We start from the raw sequence: 18,221 nt of genomic DNA on the forward strand, positions 1-18,221 counted from the left end.
TGGGGGACACGCATGACAGACGGGGCAGCGTGTAATCCTCTAACATTATCGCAATTAACACAGCCGCCTTCCCCATTCCTCTGTGCAGGTACTTGTCCAATCGGTGTCTGTGATGTTTTCCCAGTGTAAATGAATCTACCCCATGAATACATTTCCCTCCACACGCTCCATCCCTGCAGGATGCAGGGCTTCAGGGGAGCTACACCTCTGGCTGCACTCAGTGAGGTTCCTCTCAGAAGTCCCACTTTCAGATCGCCTTCACAAACCCACTGAACATCTTCTACTGTAAAAACTCAAACATCAGAATCAGGAAATATCATTGTAAATTAACCACGACACTTGGGTTTGACACAGTAAGTTAACGATCACGTAAAAGTCCTCATTGCTGTAAGAACCCGGAGTGAAATGCCTATTTATAGCTTTCAATGAGGTTGGTAGCTCTCTCTAATTCTTCTTGGAGCCTCAATTTTACTGAAAGCTAACTGTCTGTGAGTAGGCATTCAAATAATTATTTGGCCTATTCAAGTGATAATGCACTACAGAGTTTACAGATTTCTGAAGACTAAGAATGTGAATAAATCAGCTATATAAAAAGACAATTTTCTCATAAAAGAAATGAGAAAAAGCATATAATGTGAGACAGGAGAATTAACTTGTCCTAAAAACTCTCTTAATAACAACAGTATCTAATTTGCTTAATCTTCCCCGCTATGTATCAAACAACGGTCTGAAGCCAGCAAAGTGGTGTGAGTTTGCTGACTCTGGTACGAGATGAATATCATCGTTTGGATCACAAATTCTATGGATCGGCACAGGGCTATGACCAGCATTCCCTATAACTACATGCTCAGTTTATTTATTTATTTATTTATTTATTTTTCCAGAGAAAGACACTCCGGTGGGGCACATTGATGCTGAGAGGTGCAGCTGCACTTTTGTTACCATGAGGTTTTCAGCCCATCCTTGGTTTCCTTTAAATAGAGCCCCATGAATAGGCAGTGCTGTCACAAATAATTGAGAAAAACGACTCCCCTCTGCCATAAATTTTTCTTAGTAAACTAGAAAATTGAAAAACATGTTTTCAAACAAAATGAAGCAAAAATTCTGATAAGCCCTTCATGTTTCTCAGCAACTTAGGACTTAATGCATACACCCAGGGCATGGAAGACCTCAAGTCACTTGTCTCCAATGCCTGGAATAACCTCAACACACAGTTCATTCAAGAACCTAATTTCCAAGCTCTAAACCATGTTGGGATGCCGTCCTCTCACCCAACATTTCTGCCTGATGTCAGTAATTAATGTCCTGTGGAGCAGGGGCTCACCCAGCTCATCCCTTGCACAGGCAACCAGCCCAAGTCCCTTCTTAGTCTTCGGTCCTCAGTCCTGGGGACTGCACAGAGGGTGGAAGAGGCCCCTTCTGCTGGTGTGGGCACTAAACAGAGGCTTCATGCCTGCAGCTCTCGCTGAGGTTCTAAAACCCAGCTGGATCTGCAGTAAACTGCTTAGCAAGTCTGGGCACCCACAGGTGTGATTTTAGATTATATACACAGCCATTTGCGTAATGGTGCAACATAAAGAGAATGAAAGGCAATTTAGGCTCCTATACGCAACCTGCCGTGACGCAGGGAGACCATCTCGCATCTGCATTGGAGTTGCCTTTGGATACGTCCACAAAGGCTGCTGCCTGCATGAACTTGCGTGCAGGTCTGCGCGGTCAGCGCGTCGCTGCCCATACGGGGTATGGGCCATAGGTGAGAGCAGGGGTGGAGGGCAGCAGCACGTCTGCCAGCTTACCGGCAACGAGAAACTGGTTTCCAGGAACGGCACAGCTTGCCATCCGCAGGTCAGCGCGAGCCACGACCAACTTTTTTTGTGATTGCTGCACCACAGGCTCACTTCTGGCCTCTTCTGACTTCAAATGAACTAACTGATTACAAATAAAGTCTCATGAGATTTGCAAATTTTAGGATTAGAAGGGGTGCTGTGGTCTCGATTCCTACCAAAGCAAGCCATACATTTCATTAGTGAGTCCTAAATATAGAGACAGAGATTGTTTTTTGAACTAGAACATATCTCTAGAGAAATCAAGCCTTGACTTAAAACAACGAAGAATTCACCACGTCCTTTGGCAAACTGCTCCAACTCATTAAACCTTATATCCTGGTTGAATTTCACTGATCTGGACCAGTGGATGGTATCATGCCCTCGAATATCAGGGAATTCCACCTTCTGCAAGTCATTATAAGGTGGGAAGAATTTCCACAATGCCTGTGTACTGATATTGAGGCCTGTCTTTTCTCTTGCTTTGAAGCCACATTTTTGTCACCATCAGATTATTCTGATAGCTCATCTCTGAATCCTTCCCAATATATCCACAAACTTTCTAAAGTTCCTGGCGTTATGTCAGGAATCTCCTCACTCCATGAGAAGAGCCACACAGCTCTATTCTTAGTTATATATTCTTGCAGACAAAGCAAACTGAGCATATAAACAGAAACGGCCTTGTGGATACATGAGTGAAATGAGAGTTGAAAAAATCATTAGCAACAAAAAAAGTGTTTTCATTTCTGAGGTCAGGTAAGAATAGTTGCAATGAGCCGCTGTTCTAGCAGCATGTTCCTAGTGCTCCTCGTGTCTCGTTATGCTGCTTCTCAGTGCCGTTGTCATAGTAGTCTACAAAGAACCTTATGTAAGAAAGAAGATGATGGTTCTGCACAATGTTAAAAAGGAGCATTTATCAGATAAGTGCTAATATTCTAGATTAGAGATTCTTGCTCCCTCACCCTGCACTGGACCATGTAACCGCATGAATCATTTTGATTGCAAAGTACACATTCCCTCATCTGCTCGGACAGATTAAAGTGGAATATTACGGAGTCTACTCATGAAACCATGGCATCAGTAGACCAAAAAAAAAAAGCGCTGCGATCATACAAACTAAACTAACAATTTCTAGTTTCTCATGAAATATTACTCCTTTGACTTATACCCAGATTTTCTTTAGACTTTTACATGTTTTTGTGACTGTATTTGCACATTCCAGGGCAGCACAACTCCGAATGATTCAGCGGGAACTCTGGATTTATATGACGGGCAGGGACTCAATGTCTTTCCGTAATTTTCAGATACGTCTTTAAAAAAAATGTCGAATTTTTGCCAAGAAGATGCAGTATTGGTTTGGGGAGTTTGTTGGGCTTCGGGGAAACATTCTTTCAGCCTCTGTTCTTCCTATTGATTGCTTTTGGTAGGAAATTTCTCTCTTCTGAACGTACGCCAGTGCGGGCTCAGTGCTGGGAACCGCAGGCAGGGACCCGGCCGGCGGAGCCATGTGGCCTCGTGGTGCAGGGAGAGCCCTCGCTGGCTGTGATGGATGCATGGGGCTGTTGGGGAAGGCGCTGGGAAGCTTCTGTAGCCAGAAAACTGCACTGAAGACAAGAGCTGTGGGCAGGCTGTCCGGGAGGGCATTGCTCTGGATGCCGAGGACAGGCTGTTCATCACAAGGCTGCAGCAACCTGCAGGCCCCTGCCTGCTGCCCTGCACAAGGGTGCTCTGTGCCCTCACCGTGCGAGCTGGCTGCAGCACTAGGAATGCTGCTAGCACCTGGCTCCCCCCATCTCCAAGGGGACCAAGAAGAGGTCACTTGTTCACGTTTTATTTACTGTACTTTACTCAGGCGGCATGGCTTCCTCCGATCGCCTGCAGGGAGCAAGCAGAAACGTTTTTTCTCCTCAGCACACAGCTTAGTTTCTGTTTAGGTTCCTCTGCTTTGATTTCACAGGGCCCTGCCGGAGCACGGTCTCTGCCAGGGCACGGCGTGGGTCGTGCTGCCGGCCCTGCTCGCACGAACCTTGCCTGGGTCCAGCCACGCTGATGCCCCCCGGCCAGCTCTGCTCATGGGCACCTCAGGCAGAACACAACCACCTGAAATTTCACCCCTCGTCCAGCACCTCTGCGATGTCCTTCTTTCTGTCTTCGTGAAGCTCCTCACGGCTGTAGTTTTTCTCCTGCGATTCGGGGCGGTTACAGCAGGTCGCAGGCAGTGGTGTCACCCGCAGCGAGGGCAGAGGCAGCAGTGCAGCTGGGACCATGGCTCAGCCTGTCCCGTTTCTCCCTTCACATCCACCACAAGGGTTTTCTTTGTTTTCCACTCACTTTCTCTCTCGTTTTCCTCATTTCTCTCCTTTTTCTCTCTCCCCCCTACCTAGTGCTGGTTCGTCTTTCACTGCCCCCACCACTAAAAGGCAGGGACCCCCAGCTCGGCACAGCTGAGCCTCCAGGGCCTCCAGCACCAGGAATCCCTTTCTCTCCTTTTCATCCATAAGCCAGATTGCTATGAGAAGTGAGAATTCCAGCGAAGCGGCATGTTAGCAAAAAGCATGCATTAAAAGCCCTGTGGGGATGGCTGCAAACTGCTTCACCTCACCAGAGCCATCTCCAGCATGGAAACTTCACTGCCTGTTCTCCTAACACAAACTTCAGAAACATTAACCTCCCTCTGGTGACACACCTCTCTGAGAACCCCAGAGCCCTCAAAATGGGGTAAATTGCATTCTCCTGAGTTATTTCAGCTGTGGCTGGGGTGACGACTGGCACCTGTGTCACTTCCCAGCCCCACAGCAAAGAACAGCTTTGGACAAGAAAAGATAAAATCTTCCCTTGGCTTGGTGGTGGTTGGTTTTTGGTTGTTTCCTTTCTGTTGTGGTTAGGATGCAGAAAATAAAGCACTAATGTGGAGCGTGGATGCTCTGGGAGTATTGGCACTATTCTGAGGGAAAGCTATGGTGTCTTCCTCACCACCAAGAGGTCAGCATCCTGCTCTCCTCTCTCACCCAAATTGCAGGGCCCTGGCAAACAGCAGTGCTGGAGTGAGCCCTGCAGAGGTACGGTGGGCTCTGCTGGGCCCCTGTGGATGTGCTCCTGCTGGTGATGCTGGCGCCCAGAGGCTCCGGGGAAAACCAGGGCCAGATGGGAGAAGGTGGCAGCGGGGAAGCCCCAGCTGTGAGCGCAGCTCCACGCACCTGCCCGGCTTTCGAGGGAAGAGCGTGACCTCCTGCATCACCTTCTCTGGGCAAGATGCTACAAAGGACAAATTACCCAGCTCTCCCTCCCATTCCCAGCTCTGATCTTCTGCCAGCTCACATTTCCACAGCCACTAGTGCAAAGGGCAGTTCATTGTTGCCGGAATTCGTATGGGTTGCTTTTATGGTGAAGATCAAACAAAAAGAAAACCCCAGCAATGCAGGCTGGCGTTGGCTCCCTGCCGCAGTGACGAGCGCCGTGCTGGGAAGACGCGCTTCGTGCCCCGAACAACTCGCTGTCTGGGGAGCTGGGGCTGGGCCACAGATGGGCAGGAACACTGGGAGCAGGGGATGAGGTTCATTCAGCCACAGACAGACCCATTTCGCTGCCCAGGTTCACTCGGTGCATTTTCCCCTTTTACTGGCTATGCCCAAAGAGCAAAGCAAGCCCAGGGGCCCACCGCCATGAGGTTTTCCATGCCGCCCTGCTCACCAAAAGCCAACATCCCCTATCACTGAAGGACACTCAGTCCCGTGACCCGTGTCCCACAGAAAGAGCCCTGCCCAAGGGTAAAGTGGTTGTGGGCAATGGCTGATCGAGACCACAACGTACTTTGTTGTTGCCTTGACAATATACTTGCACTCTGGAGCTCTATTTTAACCCTGTGCTGGGGTAATACCAGCTGATGAAACACTGCTGGAAACCAGGCAAGCCACTATACTTGCAAAAACAAGTTTTCACACATGCGGTATATCGTTAGGGTAGGCGGCCTTTTGCCCCAGGAGAGGGGCTGGGTGTTTGCCAGGAAACGTCTGCACTCTCGCTCTAAAGGATGGATTTTCAAACACTGCATAGCAAATCCCTTCCTGGTACGCTGCTTTTTTTTTTTTTTTTTTTTTTTAATATGTTTTGAATATACAAAAATAATCCAAAACATTCAAGATGCTCACGTTCTCTAAATAGAGCTTCATGCAAAATCTGCTGAGTCTAAAGATGGCCTGCAGCTGACTTCCCCGGGCGCAGCACGAGCAACCAGCAGGTTGCTGCTGGCAGAGGGCTGTAAGTCACATTTTGCCAGTGGTGTTTCCTTTACGTTACTGTCAACTCAAATCATGGCCCATCTAATTTGGGAATCCCTTGGTGACCAATACATTTCAGTACCGTGACGGTCGCGTGCAGCAGCACGGAACCAGTCCGTCGCAGGTTCCTAAACTCACGCCACTGTGCTGCCCCCGGGGACAGCCTCATTTCCTAAAGCTGCTCTTCCCATGGCTGGCCCAAGCAGCAGATAAATCAAAATGGGTTTTCTTATGAGCGTCACAAGAGGACCATTGCTCAGCCAGGCTTTTTGTGCAGGAATGGAGGTTCAAGAGTCCTTTCCTGAGAGACACTGGGACATCTGCTCGCGGCCCCTCGCCATGCAGTTGCCTCCAGACCCGCGGATGCCCAGAGCGCAGCGGGCAGGCAGTGCCCTGGTTCTTTCTAAAACCAGCTCTTTCTAAACCCAGTTACTCAACTTCCTGCAGCAACGAAGGGTGACCACACTCCAGATGAAGAAATATTTCCTTCAGTTTACCCTAAATCCTAGCCAGTGCTGTAAGCAGCAATTCCCTTCGTTTTTGCACTGCTGGATGCAGGAGGCCTGGGTTCTCAATGGGCCGCTGTAATGTTCAGATCCCCCTGCGAAACCTTTTCTGCCTGTTTCAGCCCCCATTGGCATCTGCCGTCACAGTCCTTGCACGCTTCGTCTCTCCAAGGGGAGCAGTCAGCTCTGGGATGCTTCCAGCTCATTTTGTTACCCTGTCGGAGATGACATTTTAAGCTGAAAGTGCTTCGCGTTTACCTGGCACCATGTCAAGCAACTTACCTCTCATCGCCCATGCCGATCACTTGTTCAGTCAGAAACCTGCTAAATGGCTTGTTCACATAATTACGGTAATTGCCTGGGAGAAAAATCTTCCATTGTGCATCTTCCACTGAAGAAAATACATAACTGCTGGCCTACACCGACCTTTTCCTGCTGTTTCCTTCCCATATGAGAATGGATGTTATTAGCTGAAGCTTCCCCACGTCTGCTCCTTGTTCCACCCTTCCTGAGCGCAGCCCGCTACGACATGGCCAGTGGTTTGCATGGATCTGAAAGAAGCACCAGAGGTTTTCATAGATGTGGATTTTACTTTTCTTTAGCTGCATAAACAGGATATTCTGTTCAAAATGCAGCTAAATGGAGCCACATAGCCAACCGTGCGCGTCATTTTCTCCAACTGAATGGTGCTGTTTGCTTGCTTAAACACTAACCTAGGGAAACACAAAGTGTACGTTTCAATAAATCAGGAACTTAAAGAAATCACTTCATACATTATTATCTTTATCGGCATCTTAGACAACTTCCCCTACCAGAAAGGTTGCCCAGAACGAAGACGGGAAGCGAGAGCTGTGCCACAGCCAAGCCCTCACTAGAGTTTGTCCAGCAGCATCCTGGAATTAACTCTGCCTCCCCGGGGAGCTGGGGCTTTCCTTCGGCCTTGGGAGGGCTGCGCTTGTTTATGTTTGTCTCTGATCCAATGTCAGCCGGGGGAGCTCCGGAGGGTTTCTGTGCACAAGGGCAAGCTCTGCACCCCTCTGGCTGCCAGCACAGCAGTGCCTGCAGCCCTGCTCTCTCCCCTTGGAGCTGCCAAAGGCCGTGCAGCGTCCCAACATCCTCATGCCTTCAGGAGATTCTGAAATTGTCTCTGCAGGCAAGTGTGGCTGCAGCTTGGGGAAGCCTTTGAAGTTGACATTGCCGGGGTTGGAGCTGGTTTGAGCTGCAGAGGGGAAGCGATACAGAAAGAAAAGGCTTTTATTCTGACAGTCAAGCTTAAGCCTGCCCTCACTGCATGTGAAGTGCAAGCTCGAAACTTAAAGAGGGGAAAATGAAAGGGCTGGATTCAGCGGACAGTCAGGTTGGACTCGAGCTCAGCTGTCAAGGGATCAAAGCCTTTGAAAAAGAACAAATCCCATCCTCAGCCATTCCCCTGGGTGGGACCAGCTTCAGCTGCTTCAAAGGCTGGGCTGTGCCACCAAGGAGCTGGAGGCAAGCACGGGGCCGCCTCAGCACCCAGCACCCAGCCTTGTCCACCATCCCGGCCACACAGCTCCCCTCAGGGTGCGCTCACAGCAGCACTGGGTGCGGGTCGGGACCACCTCTCTGCTCCTCCAGGAAGAGAGTGGTTGCTGGCACTGCTTCGCCCCTCCAGCATCTGCTTCTGCACCCACTGGTGGTCAGGGTGCAGAGGGTGACCCTAGCATCACAGCTCGCTCCATGGCCTTCTGCAGCTCCAGGGGTAAAGGGCCATTCAGGGAACGTGCACGTAGGGACGGCACATCGAATAGGCAAAGCTGGGTGTCGAGAAACACAACAACAACAAAAAAGAAAGCAGCTTGTAATTACTTTGGTTGTATTGCCTTTCCAAAGGGCATAACATTTTACGTGATTCATTAAGATCAGAGCCCCGGGTGTGTTTGTGAAGGCTGTGCTAGTACAGAAATTAATCATCTGGAGGCGCAGGGCTGAGCTTTGATGGTGGCTCCCGTGCGGCCGCGCAGGCTGGCCCTCGGGGGACACCAAGGCAAAGCTAGTGCCCAGCTCCTGGCCATGCCAGCCTGCAGCAAGCCCCGAGGTGCTCTTGTTATCCCCTCTGCAGCCCTTGGGCCGTTTTAATAGTGACTGAAGCAGATAAATTACAAGGAAAGCATTGAACCACTGCTACTGCAGCTGTAATCACACTTGTGGGCATTTGTGGTCCCGGTCCCCACAGCTGGTGCTTCTCTGTAATGGGCAGGATGGGATTGTCGAGGCAGTGGATAGGATGCACTGGCCTGGTCAGCTGTTGAAAATCTGGAGGCTGCTGATCCTTTTGCAAGCTGGAAGGTGGCAGGCACTGCCTTGGGCATGGGGCTGCATCCAGGCAGGGGCAGGTCTGGATCCAGGCTGTGGGATGATGCACGTGGGACACAGAAAGTGCCCCGAGGCACACGTGGGCCCTTCCTGACGCATTATCTAGTCGCAGCTGGGGGAAAATGATTCACATATAAAATATTTGATTTCAGCCAGGGTATTTTTAAGATCGCTGTATAATAAAATAAAAGATTTATTACTGTTCTATTCCTGCATAGATGCAAAGTCCGTAAGTAATTATAGCTTTGCAGCAGCCTAACCTTTCAGGTATTTGCATTTCACGTTGCATCCTTACTGGGAATAAGAGGTAATTGCACTCAACTGCAAAACGCCTCAGGTAAGACTAGATCATCAGGAAATCGGCAAAAGGCAAGGTGCACGCTGTGTGTGTCGCAGCCCGACGTCCCTGTCACTTCTGCTCAGTTTATTAGCAGGAAGCATACCTTCACTGCACCCCCTTCAGCTCAAATCTCCTGCAGGAGGAGCACAGCCAGGGAGGCTTTTGCTCTTTCTGCTTTGCGGCGTGATGCCGAGCACTCAACCAAGCCTCTGCTCCAGCAGCAGGAGCAGCGGGGCTGCGTGCTGCCCTCCTCGCCGGCCAGAGCCAGTGCAAGCACCACGGCGTGACATTTCTTTTGGCAAACAGCAAATCTCTGACAAGTTTGCTCGGTAAGATCTCACAGACTTTCCACAAACAAATTCCTGACATAGCAGGAGTCGGGAGACAACTCCTAAAACCTTCAAAAAGGTGACATTTGCTCTGTTGTTCCATACAGACACAGGGCTTGGTCCAAACCTTGAAGGAGCTTTTTTGCAAACCTCAATGCTTTTTGGTCAGAAAGCTCCCATCTTGGCCCTCCTGGCACAAACCTCTCCCCCCAGTGCTAAATCTCATTAGGAGTTGAAAAGACTGACGGAAACCACACTGCTGTAAGGGGAGGAAGTGCTGGGGTTGTTGCTTTTGTTTCCAGGCCATGAAATAAGGTATTGAATAATGAGTTTTTCCTCATGTTGCTTGAGTTGTGTGGGTGGATTGCTACAGCTGATTCCTAGCTGTGTGTCTGACATACCCCCACAAGCGAGGCCTCTTGGTGTACATCAGCTGAGGGAGACCCACGCTTGTCTTTTTCCACTGAGAACTGGAAGTCAAAGAGCATGAGCACCCATCCCTGCCATCAAAACCCACCCTGCCAGACGGTGCTGGCAGGAAACAGTGCCCTGAGCCCCCCTCACCTGGGCATGGCCATGAGCAGGGCACACCACGACGTTTGCCCAGACACTGCCCACCATCTGCTCGGACACACCATGCTGTCTGCTGCGCAGGCTGGTGCTCTCGGGAGAGCGATGGTCATCCACAAACACCCCGCAGGAGGAAGTAACAACCACAGACTTTCTCAGCTCGACACCACAGGGGCTGGCCGCATTACGAATGAACTCTTCCCATTCATGCTCAGGTTTCGTCTTAAGAAGAAACAGCAGAAGCGCTGGAGCTGGAGAGAGGATGGAAAGAAACAAAGAGCAGAGCAGAGTAACGTTAGTCATTAGAAATAACACTTCAGGAGATCCTTTTCAAAAATAACAAGCAGCTCACTTAACCTCCCGCGTCAGAAAGGGCGATTCTGTATCTGTTATTCTAGAGCAAGGACTGTTAACTGCTAATAATACAGAGAGATACTAAAGAAAGCAGAGGAAAGATATCACGTGAGAAAGGGAGCTAGAGGACTGACAATACTTTATCTTAAGCAAATCTGATTGCTGTTAGGCATTTAAAGTGTGCTTTGTCAGGCTTGTGCCAGGACAAGCCCTCCTGCAGCAAGCTGTGATTGTACCTACAACAAAACCCGGTTTTGCTCACGGGCACTGGGCAGAAATGCTGTGCAGGGCTGGCCACAATTTCCGAGAGAACCCCTCTTATTTCAAACTCCCTCTCTTGTTTCAAATCCAGTCAGTGCTCCGTTCTGCCTGCCCATCCCTGATTCAACAGCTGCCAAAATAAATTTTAAGTTGTCCAAAAGAAAGTCAGCCAAAGAACAACAGGGTGAGGACAGGAGGGGAGGTGACAGCCCTTGCAGACAGCTGAGCAGCAAGGGGCTGTTGGTCTGGGTGGAGAGCAGACCTTGGAGAGGGGCAGCAGCTCGAAGTGTTTGTATTTTGCGGTTGGAATGTTTTTTCCTCCCTTAACTTTACAGCCCTGAGTCCATTACTCCTCCTATGAAATTGAAATTATGGAGAAAAATGGATCAGAGCATTTACTTGGAATCATTATGTGTCAAGTATTAAATTGGGAAGGAAATTTTAAAACCATTCTTCTAATATGAGTCACAGGAGTAAGCTATCAGGAGCCATGTCAAAGGCACTGTAGCTGGCAAGAAACATATAGCATCTTTATGATTCTTCCTTTTACAAAACCCAGACCATAAACAATAGAAACAGGGAAAGGGAGAGAATGTAATTTCATTAGAGTAAACGTGACATAAATTTAATAATGAGTAATAGCCGTTATCTATAAAAATATGAAAAGCCATTTTCAAAATCATTAGCTCTAATCGCAAATGAATTTTGCGGCTTTTTTTCTATTTTGCACCTCTGTAATGAACTCTGATAAATTCAAGGGACTACATGTTAAATAAAGAGATAGAAGGGTCTAATTTGCTGCTTCATTAAACCGGCTTATTTCTAGAACATCTTGCTGTTGCTCTGAATTTCCCATCTCTGAAAGGTGGAGACAATGGAGCTATCTGTCTCTAATGTAGTGTGGCACACAATTAGGGATTCAAAAGAATGTGAATCTCTTTCCATCAGAGATACATGCAGCGATTATTATTTTATTACCAAATACTGTCAGCATTACATATTTCCAACAGCTACTGTGACACCTGACTTGCATGTTAAGTTTGCACGAAGCATTATAAAAAAAGTCAGATGGAGTTTATTTATACCACATTATTCCTTCTTACGTAGGCCTTCACAGAGTCTGGTACAGCAAAATGTTCGCGGAGTTCAACACTGAAGATTTGCAGTCAGACAGGATATAAAGATGGTGGTTTGCCATTTGGACGTGTTTTTAAGGCAGCGATACATCACCAGCTCAGCCTTACAAACCATGATTACAAATCAACAAAAAGCATAACTGGACCTATCTCTATTTATCAAAGCACTTAAACGTGAATCTGAGGCACTGTCCTTCTTAGGGGCGGACTTTAAAATAAGTAAAGAGCTTTGAGCTTCAACTGAAACTTATTTTTAACATTAACCCAAAAGTTTCCTAACCTCTGCTTGCACAAACTGGCTCTGACTAGAAGCGAGCACACAACAGAAAGGTGGTTGACACAGTCCTGGAACCCCAAAGAGACACAAAAAGACCAGCTTTGAACCGACAGAATAAAGATGTTTTCTTAGGCGCAGTATGGGCTTGGGTTTTGCCTCCACAAGCAGAATACACCCAGTTGCCTGCAGGAGGGACTTACCTGGCAGTCTGAAAAACAGCAAAAGGAAGCAATTGAGGCATTTAGGGTGGTATTCTGCTTTCCTAAGTGCACTTCATACATCCACATACAAATAAAACCTTCACATACTTACTGTGCAGTCAGAATTACCACCCATGTACCAAGGGGGTGTCAAAACAGGTCTTCAAAGTCCTCCTTACCTCCCAGGCCCTGCCCAAGGTGCTGTGCAGCCTCTGCTCTGGATTTCACCCTCTTAATGAATATCTTCCCAGTGTCTGAAAGCCTAATCTGGGAATACAAAGTAGGAGTTCAAAAGAGACACGCAAGCTTGTTGTCACGAAGATGGCAGAGCAAATTGGTGGGACAACAAAACCCAGCCCTGCCCCACTGGAGGTGCATCCAGGCAGAGCATGTTGAAGGCCATCAGAGCATCCCATGCAGACTGCTAATGGCATGCGCTTCCCTGTCTCACCTTTAATGCTAGTGGTGAGCGACACAGATCAGCTTAAGGGTCTGTGACACAAAGAAAGCTGGATCCAGCCTTGAAAAATCTACGAATAATAACTGCAATCACTTTCTTGTGAAGAAGAGAGTCTTCAGCCAATCACATAATCCAAATTGCTGTGCCAGCATAAAGGAGACCGAGAGCTGTAATATAATTTATAACCAAGAAGTGCAAAAAGGAGAGAAAGAAACTACCCAGAATATTGAACTGCAGAATTTAAACTCACAAGTCAGGACATTCAAAATCATGGCTCCCGCAGCACCCATAACTTAGCTCCCTGCACATATGTAGCATGTACTGCTGGCTACGAGCTTATATTTATGCCTCGCTCCTTCTCTGCCAGGGGCAGAGTTATGGCTGCTGGGGGAACCATAAGTTTGATTTTCCTGACTTTGGTGCACTGAATCTTTAAAAAAGGGAAAAAAGCCACCTGTTTGGGTGGTAGCGAATGTCTCTCTCCATTTGCCTTTATTCCCACTTTCTCTTCTTGCCCTCTGCCTCTGCAGACCCCAGTAAAACTCTGGATTTTACACACACAAAGAGGGATAGTTGTTAAAAGGAAGTAACCTGTGTCTTCTTTAGAAGAGGCAATATCTCTGCATACAGTCCCAGCCCATACAGGACCTTGTTAGGGAGGCTGCATTAAAACACTAAAGCCTTCTAAGTGAGTTTTTATTTACAAACGGTGTTTGCAGCCACCTTTTAAAACAAGTTCTCCGCCATGCCTGCATTGCAAGGGCCTTGCAATAACCTCTAAGACACAGCTAACCCTGTCTGGAACATGCTTACAACACCGGTTCAAAGCTCACCGAAGCGCAGACATTCTTCATAGGTGGAACAAGCAGTGGCGAAAGCCAGCGCCTCGATTTCAGAGCCATTTCCTGGCACTAGTTGCACCGTGGCTCTGGAGAGGTGAGGAAGGCCTCGTTTTCCTTTTCTGTCTGCAGCGGTAGTAGCTGCTAAGGGGCCTTTTTGCTGGAAATGCTATCTGGGAGATTGGCACATACTTTCAAAGAAAATTTCTTCTGTTTCGCTGCTCAGGGTTATTAAGTAATGCCTGTTGCACGGGCTGAGATGTGGTTACAGTGAAAGGAGTTGTGTCTTCGCCGAAGGCTGCAGGAGCCAACGTGATGCTTCCTGATGACTTCGATAACCTCTGGATTGAGTCCTGCACTGCTCTGGCTTCCCTGCTGCCTGCCAGCACTCGCAGGCTCCGTGCTGACAGCCCTCGTGTAACGGCAGCAGACACAACACCGTGTGTTTCCAGGCATTCGGTCACAGATAACTGCAAGAAAGAGAGAAATAAGTAGTACTAACGAAGTTAATACGTGGCATTTTGATGTTAGCGGCATACCGCTGTGATGGTTCACTTTGTAAAGCCTCTCGTTCTGTTTGGTCATTTATTTATAGGAGGAAGAAAAGGAAAGAAAATTAACCTGGATGCTTCTGCTCTCTACACAGTGATACTTTCCTGTGGAAGCCCTTCTGATTAGAAAATGCTTTTGATTTGACTTCCTGGAACATTATGTTATTTTCTACTCTAATACGGGTTTATTTCAGACATATTTCAGAAGCTTTCAATGAACAAAGATGCAAGGAAATATATTACATTTGGGAAAATCATACAAATGGTAAATGCCTTTTCAAAGAAGTTATAATGATATTTCAAGGGCAGTTTAGACCTATTCAAATCGCATACTCTCATTACCATTCTTAGCAAGAGGCATAAGTCCTTCAATCTCTACGTAGTTTTGCTACTCTCTCTCCACAATTTTCAATTTCCTCACAACTATTCATCTGATTTATTATTTCCCTCCTGTATTTTAAATGCATTGTAACCCCATACATTTGTTTCACTCTCTCGGCTTCAATACTCAAGGTCGTTAATACCCCCAGACATCCTTTGCTTATATCATAACTTCAAATGTGCTCTTTCTTGCCCAATGGCTTGTTACATAATTACCAGTGCCAATATCATCTTGTTTTTATAGTTTTACGATTAAAGAGATAAAAATGAACTCAACTGAATAAAATGTAAGAACATACTTGCAATATCTGTGGCAAGGCTGCTGCTGCTGCTCCTCCTGCACAGATGACACGGAGAGATGCAAAATTAATCTCTCAGCATGGCGCTTGAAAGTTAACTAAGACAAAATGAATTATGTAGTACTAACGCTTGGCCCTTCTGATTAAGTGCTGCTTAAACACGCATCAAGTTTTAAATCGATTGCCCTGTACAGGAAGGCAAGGTGCATGCCAGCCAGGAAGGCTCAAGTTTGTCTTTAAAGAGCATCCTCGCCATCCATGTCCCCAGGCCCACCTCCGTGGGTCCCCAACCCACTGCTCTCAGCCTCCACATCCCGATCAGCATCCCTCCACCCTTCTGCTTCCCCATCACTGACCCTCTACCCAAAACACCCCGGAGGAGGGCTGTGGCACACCCAGAGGCACAGAGCCTTCAGGGCAGCTTGCTCCATCCCCCCTGCATGCAGGACGGAGCCCTCTCCTCTCCCCACACCACCCCGTGCTCTCACTCCATCTTTTCAGGGCACAGCAGACGCAGGAAGCCCCAGGAGTTCTGCCTGGGACGGGCACACTGGGGTGTGGGGAGGGAGCACGTTTGCTGGACGGAGGAACCCAGGCGCTCAGACGCGACAGGAAAGCATCCGCTTTCACTCCTGCTAGCCCAAACCCTCCCCTTGAATCACAGCCTTGGCTTACAAACAGGAGGTTTATGTAAACATATAGCTTGCTTTCAATTCAAAGTGCACAATTCCTTCCTCTCTATTAAAAGCTTTTTTTTTTTTTTTTTTTTTTTTCCATGCAATTCACAGACTCGGAGCCTGCCGTTCCAGACAGCCAGTCCTTAGGGCGGCACTTGCAGGGGACCAAGCAAAACTCCTTATTTTGTGACTGGTGCTGAAATCCTCTGTCCGGTCTGTAACCATGCTGCTGTGGGTCCCACAGCTCTGGCGTTTCCCCAGGAAAACCTGGTCCTGGCTGGTACCCCATGCTCCCAGACGTGCCTGATGGCACACACTGCATCAGCCCCCTCGGGTTCCCCCACTGCTGGGAGCCTGGGCACGTGGGGCAGCCTCACCAAAGCAAAGCTCAGTCCTACCTTTGACTCATGAAAACAAACCAGAGGAAAATACCACCCTGTTAGTCACTCCTGGGGAAGCAGGCCCGTGCTGGACGTGCTGCTTGGCACGGCCACGGGTGGTGCAGCCGCAGCACCCCCAGCCAGGCAGCGTTGACCCACCCTCAGCGCCGTCCTGCACATCTCACCCAGACCTCAGCCTTCCCCGGTTGTTTTCCCCTGGGGCAGCCCACAAAAGCCCCGTGGGCGGTTTTATTGCTCAGAGAGACTACAACGGGGTGGTTTGAAGAGGGGAGTTTTAGTAAACCAGGTGTTAGGAATAGAAAACTCATCAGTCCCAAACCCTACACGTATCCTCCCTCACCCCTACAAAACCAAGCAAATTTTGCACAAAATTACTAGCTCTTATCAGAGCAAGAGGAGGCACGGCTGATCCACTCTCCAGGAGTGACCCCTTCAAGCCACAGCTCCCATCCTCACAGACCTGCTAATTTAGCATTCCCTAACGAGGGCCACAGCCCCACGTGGCTGACTTGCTTGATGTTATCAGACCATTAAAGCACTCGTTAGAGAAGGGCTCCGTTTGCTCTTTGGCCTACGGAGCTCGGAGGAGTTGCTGAGCAGCCGGCCAGGCTCCTGGAGGAGCATCTTTAAGAAAACAATGTCTGAGGATAAATTTACAGCTACAGCAACCGCATATTAAGTGCATTTTACCCCATCTAGTTCTGTGTCACAAGTTGTCAGTACAGATTGGTGGGAAAGGAGTATGAAATATTCATGAAGTTATCAATGGCACCGAGATACCCAGTTAATTATGCTGCTCAGCACCTCCTCGCAGGCTCCGAGTACCCAGCGCCCGACTTGCTCGTTAGCGTAACCGCGCTTTGATTGTGCCTTTGTGGCAGCGCTTCCTCCGTGCCACCGCCACGCCACCGTGCTCTTGGACCAGCTCCATCTTAATTAGCTTAGCTGCCACTGGAATGAGGCGACATGTTGTAGAAGTCACTTAAATTAACTCCTGACTCTTCCTCAGACAGATGGGGTCTCTGTACCCGAGCCTGCCTGTTCGGTTTGGTTAATCATTCCTTAAAGGGCTGCCGCAAACAGGCAGCAGGCCGCACTGTACGGGCGCATCAGAAATGTGACCTTGCCTTCAGCTCTGCTGTTTGAAAAAGAATGTGTTTCTTAGAAGGCATCTTCATCTCTCGAGGCAACTGGGTTAGGTATTTGGGTCACGGCCCGGAGGTTTCCAGGTAGCAGGGCCCCACTGAGCTACTCACAACCCAAACAGCGCCGGTTACAGAGCTCCCCTCCCTCCCGTGATGTGCCTGCTGGGTACACACCGATGGGCTACAGCATCCCCTTCCCAAAGCTGTCTGTGCTGGGCTAGGGACTGCAGCTGGGAGAAGCTCAAACAGTGCAGGGTGGGGTATTAAGGGGCCTGCCAGCCTAAGTTTTAGATGGAATGGACTTCAATTCGAATTTTAAAATGTTTAAGTTTCCACAAACATTATGGTTGTAGTTGATGAAGACCTTTTCCAGCCTAAACGTTTCTATGGTTCTGTGATTAGCAATGCTGGGAGCAATGCTGCTCTGCCCCACAAAGGGAGGATGCAGCTCCACTCGTACCCCTGTGCTTGTGTGCAGGAGGGCACCCAGATGAGTGAACTAATGCTCATTGAAGGGACTTTTCTGAGATTTGCCCAACTACTAGGCTTCATCTGGAGCTGTGAGCAGACAGTGCTTTGAGTTTACAGAGTTTTCAATTTTTAAAAAATGTGTAAGAGTTTGCCTTAGTTCCTCCCTGGAGGTTTGCTTTCAAATTTCCCCTTCAATCAAGCCCAGATTTCAAAGTTTAGCTGGCTCCATCAGCACGCTTTGTGGAGCATGCATATCATGCAGGGAAAAGAGCTTCCCTACAGTTTCCAATGATGCTCAGCCCTGGACGGTCCTGCCTGATCTTCTGTGTGCTGCAGAGTTAATAGCACCGTAACTAAAACTCTCACCTGCAGGAGCAGGGCTGGCAAAGACTCACGTGAACGTGGGTTTGGGGACATTTCTCTCATTTCTCTGAGTATGTGTTGCAAGATACCAGCAGTGCTGTGCTTCTTGTCTGGCACCATAGCGTCTTACTGGTTGGACGTACTGCAGCATTTGAGAAACTCACAGCCAACAGCTTCAAAAAGCATCACTTTCACCAGTCTCTTGAAAC

General features: G+C 48.5%; 2 long non-coding RNA genes across 4 annotated transcripts in view; both read right to left on the reverse strand.

Moving 5' to 3' along the window:
- Positions 1-7,368: 7,368 nt before the first annotated feature.
- Positions 7,369-10,457, reverse strand: LOC118173478. Its single transcript, XR_004754224.1, has 2 exons — positions 10,192-10,457; positions 7,369-8,399 (listed from the first exon to the last, which is right to left on the reverse strand). It is a non-coding gene; the product is annotated as an uncharacterized LOC118173478 (long non-coding RNA).
- Positions 10,458-12,620: 2,163 nt separating this feature from the next.
- LOC118173476 overlaps positions 12,621-18,221 on the reverse strand; it is a 72,606-nt gene continuing 67,005 nt past the window's right edge. For 2 of the 3 annotated variants that reach the window (XR_004754220.1, XR_004754222.1), the window contains exons 3-4: positions 14,956-15,053; positions 12,621-14,194 (exon numbers count right to left, since the gene is read on the reverse strand). This is a non-coding gene — a long non-coding RNA (uncharacterized LOC118173476). The remainder of the gene's footprint in view (positions 14,195-14,955; positions 15,054-18,221) is intronic. The other variant, XR_004754221.1, reaches the window with a different exon arrangement.

Source organism: Oxyura jamaicensis, chromosome 12 (assembly GCF_011077185.1).
Source record: "Oxyura jamaicensis isolate SHBP4307 breed ruddy duck chromosome 12, BPBGC_Ojam_1.0, whole genome shotgun sequence".
NCBI lineage: Eukaryota > Metazoa > Chordata > Aves > Anseriformes > Anatidae > Oxyura > Oxyura jamaicensis.